Source organism: Xyrauchen texanus, chromosome 30 (assembly GCF_025860055.1).
Source record: "Xyrauchen texanus isolate HMW12.3.18 chromosome 30, RBS_HiC_50CHRs, whole genome shotgun sequence".
In the NCBI taxonomy this organism is placed as follows: Eukaryota; Metazoa; Chordata; class Actinopteri; order Cypriniformes; family Catostomidae; genus Xyrauchen; species Xyrauchen texanus.
In genome coordinates this window covers 39,952,520-39,960,019 of record NC_068305.1, presented here as the reverse complement: position 1 = coordinate 39,960,019, position 7,500 = coordinate 39,952,520, and the positions used below count along the sequence as shown (strand labels likewise).

General features: G+C 40.3%; 1 protein-coding gene across 1 annotated transcript in view; it reads left to right on the top strand.

Moving 5' to 3' along the window:
- The window catches only part of LOC127623581 (protein dispatched homolog 1-like), a 66,822-nt gene that overhangs the window by 4,446 nt on the left and 54,876 nt on the right, over window positions 1-7,500 (top strand). The window lies entirely within an intron of this gene.

Here is a 7,500-nt window from a genome sequence, read left to right as displayed (position 1 = left end):
GGCGATGACTACCTGGATTCCTCTTTCCGCTCGCACAGTATGTGTCCCTCCGAACAGAGCGTTCCAAAAGGGTTTAAAAACCAATAAGGAAAACAGATGTTGTCCCTTCATGATAAAAAGCTGTAAAAGCAATCTGGGACAGAAATCAGTCCAAAGAAACTTCTCTTCAGCAGGAGTGATTGTTGACGGTTTGTTGCGGATGTAAATAGCCTGGACGTTTGTTGGGCATCTCCTTAGAAGCTTATAGGTGATTATGAAGTAACAACAACAACCAGTTTTCCCTCTTGGAAGTGAAACTTCCAGGCCAAGAGTTTTGCACATTTATCAGTTCCATAATTCAAAATTATGCTTCCTATTAAAATACTTTTCAGGACATTCAAACATGTTTTATTCCAGTGTTTCTCGACTGGATCCATTTCAGGACTAACGATTTCCATCGGACATCAATCATGGAAGTGGGCGGTCACTGCAGAGCTCTTTTGGCGCGCTTTGTTTGCCGCAAATCTCTGATTTGTGGATCTTTTCAGGATCATGGCTGAGTATTTTTTTCTCCCCAATTTGGAACGCCCAATTCCCAATGCTCTCTAAATCCTCATGGTGTCATAGTGACTCGCCTCAATCCGCATGGTGGAGGATGAATCTCTGTCGCCTCCGCATCTGAGACCGTCAATCCACGCATCTTATCACGTGGCTTGTTGAGCACGTTACCGCGGAGACGTAGCGTGTGTGGAGGCTTCACGCTATTCTTTGCGGCATCCACGCACAACTCGCCACACGCCCCACCGAGATCGAGAACCACATTATAGCGACCACGAGGAGGTTACCCCATGTGACTCTACCCTCCCTAGCAACCGGGCCAATTTGGTTGCCAAGGAGACCTGGCTGGAGTCACTCAGCACTCCCTGGGATTCAAACTTGCGACTCCACGGGTGATAGTCAACGTCAATACTCCCGTAGCTAACCAGGCCACCATGATTGAGTAGTTCGTAACCACAAATACCACGAATTTGGCGACTAACCAAATAAATAAATCATGCATATGAAACATTTGAGTTGAAATTATTTTATTAGCTTACTTGTGTAGAATGCATAGTGATCCGAGCCGCGGGAACGATGACTCTGGTCTGATACGTGGATCTGCGGTTGTTCCTGAGAAATATCAGACCACTAGATGGCGCCACTGCCCAGTCAGAATCAAGCACTTCCGAAAGCCTTTTAATAAGACTCTCCTATCTATGTACGATTACATGTTTGTTGCATTTTATTATTTGCATTTCACATTGTTGTTTCACTGCTGTCCACAAACGTATCAGAACTGACCCAGAAGTACACCGACAGAACATTAGTTCAACACTTTACAAATGTCCCTTTGTCTCATTTTCCACTGAGCATGTTTCCTATTCTCCTTATGCGCTTGAAAGATGGTTGCATGCGAATTCAGCTTCATTAGCTGAGCCAAGGACTTCCTGTCTGTAAGCTTCTCTCAAGATTTGTCTGTCAAGCAACCGTTTCAAGTCAGTTTTGCAACCGTACTAGACAGCTGTGCGAAATGGCGAGCAGCTGCGCGCATGCTTTAAAGCTTGGACCTGAAAATGTGTGAAACTGCATTAGTTTTGTCAGGAGCCCTCAGTGTGTCAGGACAGAGGATCCTTAATGCTGTTTTAGTCGCGAGATGTTACCAAAGCATAGATAGACTGCTTTATCAAACGACAGGCTGGTTGTAAGTAAAAAATTATAAAAATGATTAAAAATAGAATGAAATGCATTTATTTGCCAGTGAATATTTAATGCATCAGTTACTGAACTGAATAATCGCTCATAATGACTAAAACTAGATGTTGGCTCCCCTTTTCTCCCAATTTGGAAAGCCCAATTCGCACTACTTAGCAGGTCCTCGTGGTGGCGCGGTTACTCGCCTCAATCCGGGTGGCGGAGAACGAGTCTCAGTTGGCTCCGCTTCTGAGACTGTCAATCCGCGCATCTGATCATGTGACTCGTTGTGCATGACACCGCAGAGACTCACAGCATGTGGAGGCTCATGCTACTCTCCACGATCCACACACAACTCACCACACGCCCCATTGAGAGAACCACTAATCACCACCACGAGGAGGTTACCCCATGTGACTCTACTCTCCCTAGCAACCGGGCCAATTTGGTTGCCTAGGAGACCTGGTTGAAGTCACTCAGCAGGCCCTGGATTCAAACTCACGACTCCAGGGATGATACTCGCTGAGATACCATGCCCCCCGATGTTGGCATTTTTTTAAGAAAATGTGAGTGGTTCTTAGCTGTGCATAAAGTTGTTGCTACAATGCTAGGTTGTTGATTCTCTCAGATATCGTCTTTGATAGTTCATACATTGCGATCGTCGCTCACGGGTGCGAGCTCCGATTTGCCTATGATTTCGTGCTTTCGTGTCAGCAAGCGAAAATCAGGCTTAAAATCGTGTAGTGTAAACTAGTGTTGTCACGGTACCAAAATTTCAGTAGTCGGTACCAATACCAGTGAAATTTCACGGTAATCGCAAAACACAAAAACAGGTTTCTGAACAACACACTTTTATTAACGAAGTTAAAACATTAACAGCTGAACTAAGAACAGATATATGCCATTGAGCAACACTTTAATTTAAATATATTATTTTTTAATTATAACAAAACTGAACAATGTATGCTTAAAGTATTTTTGAACACTTATATTATTTGAACTTTAATAAAGCAATAACTTATTAAATTTTACTGCATTTAAGATGTAACGCCGGGATGTTTCCTTTAAAGAGCTCCACCTCCGTCTATTCCACAACGGGACATGCTTCTGAATGTACTTTTTTTTTAATCATTCCCTAATACTTTGGGATCTACATAATATAAACGGTGAAAGTTTAAACTCACCTGCTTTATTTGCTTTAATTAATCCGGGTGTCTGTCTTTCAGGTGCTTTATTAAGTTTGATGCGTTTCCTCCTTTCGTCAGAAAATTGCGAAAGCAGCATTTACAAATACGTTTATGCTGATCTGTGATGTTTCCCTTTTCATCAGCCTCAAATTACCTGGCTTTTTCCCACTTTTCATTTCGACAAGATTCAGTTGAGACTGCGCAGCAGCTAATTTGCTTGCCGCAATCTTTTGCTTGTTGTGAGCGTTCAAAAGTTCCCGCCTCTGCATGGGTACCGACCGGGTAGACTCGGTACCCCGGTACCTTCAGACATTCTGGTATTGTAAATAATTTTTTGTTTGAGTACCGACTTGGTACCGGTATTTTTGACAACACTAGTGTAAACTCGGCATTACAGGACTTCCTGGAGAGTTCAGAATGTCAAAATAAAAGCGTGAGGGAAGTGCACGATTGATATATATTACTATTATAATTTATTTACAAATGATAATGATATTTAAGTTTAATGGGTTCCCAAAAAAATAACTGTGTGATCGGTATCGGGCAATATGGAGATTTCCGATATCGAAATCGGAAGAGAAAATGTGGAATCGGTGATTCCCTAGTAGTAAGATTGTTTGTTGGCTTGTTTATTTTTTTCGACGAGAGTAAAAGTCATACGTTTTTGTACTATTATTAAGATTGGTCATTGAACTGGGTTGCTATTACATAATATTCCCAAGATATGGCTTGGGTTGAGTCCTTACTTCAATGAAAGTCTATGGGATTTTTGTTTGTGCTATGGATTTGAATTAGCTTTGGTTAGTTTGTTGAATTAGCAGTTGACATACTTTGGCATAATTAATGACAGAACTGACTAGAAAAAATGTGACTGGAATATTTCAGGATGGATAAATCTGTGGCTCACAGCACCAGATTGCTTTACAAATGCAACCAAAATACAGAGTATTAAATGTTCTTTTTGAGCCTTATCTTAAAAACTCAATAATAACAGGACAGAAATCGAATCTGATTTAGTGTAACTCTTAAAATCGTTACATAAACAGTAGTGCTGGGTGAAACATTGGATATTTATGATATACACGTATCATACACATTATATCTTGCATCCTGGCATATTATGGGCTGTATATCACATCAGCACTGTCATATTCTTTACCGTCCCAGTAATTTTAACCAGTCGAGGCTCCTTTAGGATATGGGCCCTATATTCTCGAAATGGATAGCGTGTGACACCGTCCAAAGTCATATGTGAAATATTACAGACTAATGCATTTCGTTCGGCTTTTGGCTATTTGACCTGAGCCTGTCAGATTGTCCGCTTGCTGTCTCCATCCATCAGTCCGCACAGCTGTCACTGTTGGTATATTTGATATAATGGGGGATATTGAGAAGAAACAGGTGTTGTGTATTAGTTCCACTTTTGTATTTCCCCTGAAAATGTCACTGGGCTGAATTGAGTTGTCAGAGGGCATTATTGCGAAATACAGACGTATAACCATTGCTGCAAAACATTATTCTTCCCTCTGCCCCGGGAAAGATAAATGTGGAAAGCTGTTGTCCAGGTGGACTTGCCTCAAAAATGGATATCGAACAAGACAAAGGCTTTGACCCGTTGAAGGATCCCTCATGGGAAAACCAAAACAAAGCAGCTTTAACCAGCTTACAATGGTTTTCTGTTCTTAGCTGGTGGAGTCTCAAAGCCTGGATAATCGCTGGCCTAACCAGATGATAAGTGTGCCAAACCCCTCTAAAACCATCAAACCAAACAAGCTTGGTGGTCAACCAATCATACCATTGGAATACATGTTGAGGATCTCCACGGCACGGTCAAAATTCTCCTCGGAAGTGTGTGCCGCCATTGTTTCAAGAGGGGAGTAGTCGTTCTCATTCACTCCAAACTCCCATTCAGGTCCATAAGTGTAAATATCATTCTGTTTGGAATATGTCACAGGTGGTAGAGCGGTTTGCCACTAATCGCAGGGTTGGCGGTTCGATTCCCGGCCCACATGACTCCACATGCCGAAGAGTCCCTGGGCAAGACACTGAACCCCTAGTTGCTCCCAATGGTAGGCTAGTGCCTTGCATGGCAGCTCTGCCGTCATTGGTGTGTGGGAATGGGTGAATTAGACTCAGTGTAAAGCACTTAAAATAACGTTAAGTTTAAAAAGGCGCTATATAAGTGCTGACATTGACATATGACATTGGCCACAAAAAGTCCCAAAAAAGGACAAGTAATATGTATAAATTAAACCAAGTGGCATTTACAGTTTTTTAACCAATCCACAGATGTTATATTAGTAAACTATAGTTTTGGAAAGTCGTTTGGAAGGTCTACTTTGTGCATGACAACGGTTTACAGACCGATTGTGTCACTTTTAATTGACTATATCATAATTCCAGTGGGTCAGAAGTTCACATACACTAAGATAACTGTGCCTTAAAGTGATACAGCCAAAACGTTTATCACGGTATAATGTTTCATATCATTCGGTATCGATAATTATTGATACATTTTAATAACATTTTTTAACCAATTGTTAAAAATTAACCAATGTATTTTTTATTTACCCACTCTATTAAAGCAAACAAAAACCAAAAACTGTCAGTTTTAACAGTCAAAAACAAAATACAATGTAAACATAATCTTATATGAAGATTAAATAAGTGTTAAAGAAACTCTTGAACTTAATAAATAAAATGTTACAAAATGTGTGCAATGTATCAGTGTAAATGTAGAACAATCAAGGCAAACTTTGAGGTAGATCAACATCTGTAAGACGTAATAAAAATACAAGCCTCAAACTTTTTGGGTGGAATCAAAAACGCGCTGATTTCGTGTGTGTCTCTTTAAATGCAAATGAGCTGCTGCTCCCCGCCCCCAACATAACTCTGGTCTCCGTGAATACAATCAGAGACAATGCTAACTTTAGCTGCATTAGCCATGGAATCAGCTAACATCAGCTAATGCTGTTCAATTGGTCTTAAAGGGATAGTTGCCCAAAAATGAAAATTCTCTCATCATTTATCACCCTCGTGCCATCCCAGATGTGTTTGACTTTTCTTTAATCAGCAGAACACAAATGAAGATTTTGGTCCATACAATGCAAGTGAATGGGTGCCAGAACTTTGAAGCCCCATATTCAACATAAAGGTAGCATAGAAGTAATCCATAAGACTCCAGTGGTTAAATCCATGTGTTCAGACACAATATGATAGGTGTGGGTGAGAAACAGATCAAATTTTATATCTATACTGTTGCCCTAATATGGATTTTGGAGCTTGAAACTGTTGGCACCCATTCACTTGCATTGTAAGGACCTACAGAGCTGAAAAATTATTTTAAAAACCGTTGTGTTCTGCAGATGAAAGAAAGTCATACACATCTGGGATGACTTAAAGGTGAGTAATAAATGAGAGAATTTTCATTTTTGGGTGAACTGTCCCTTTAAACTGGCTTTGAATCCGAAATATTCCTTTAACTCCATTTCATTCCGAGTTTCCGTCCATGTTTTCCACAGTATGGACCTTCTATAAAGACAACTCTGTGACCCCCTGCCCCGACTCACTGTCTCAAAATTCAGTTTCGTTGCACAACATGTTCGCATTTATCATGTTTAACTGATGCTTTGAAGACGGATGGCTCTACTCAAGGAGTGTGCAGCGTCCAAAAGCCTGCACTCTTAATTCAATGAGATGAATTGGAAAAATGTGCAAATGCAAGTCATATTCAGCAGTCAGCATTGGGAGTGCATTCTGTACCCGCTCTTAGTTTGCAGTAAATCTCCATGCGCAGGGGTTTTGAGAGTTCATTAGCCTGCTGACACTAACCAGAGGAAAGATCTGGGAAGAGGTTCTTCTCTTCTGACCCTGGAAATGGACCAAATATCCATCTTTTTGAAGGACGACAGCTCCAGCGATGAGCTATTATAGGTACTTTTTCAGAGGGTTTGGCTAAGCCAAGTTTCATTTGCAAAAGCGTTGATATCAGTGGTGCTTGCTCAGACAAACATCAGTATTATGATAGCTCTGAACTACAATCCCATGATGCATTGGGAATGATGTAATTGAATAGAAACAATAGAAAATGTAATACTGTTCATTTAAGCTGTTCATTATAAGGAAAGACCCCATTTATTTTAATGTTATTGTAAAATATTCAGATATGTACATATACTGTGTAGAGAGAGTGACTCGATTGCATCATTCGCAGCTCTTTTGGCGCGCTTTGTTTACTATGATTCTCTTATTGGTGGATTTCCCGCTAAGGATCATGGGTAGTGTAGTTCTTCCCCAGGAATTACACTATTGCTTATCATTTTTAATAATAAATAGGGGTGGGTACAAATATTGATATTCCATTGCATTACGATCTTAATTTGAACTCAATATCAATTCTTAAACCCCAAGTTCGATCTTTTAGTCTATGCGCAACCCTTGACTACACTGAGAGGTAATCGCTCGCATTTGCAGTGTCCAAAGACGAGATCTACGCAACCCATTTGTCATTGAATAATGTCTCTTTAAATTCCCTTTCTGTTCTCTTCAGTCAGTTGTTGATAAAAAAAAAATAAATAAAAAAAAAGAAGCATTTAATTATATT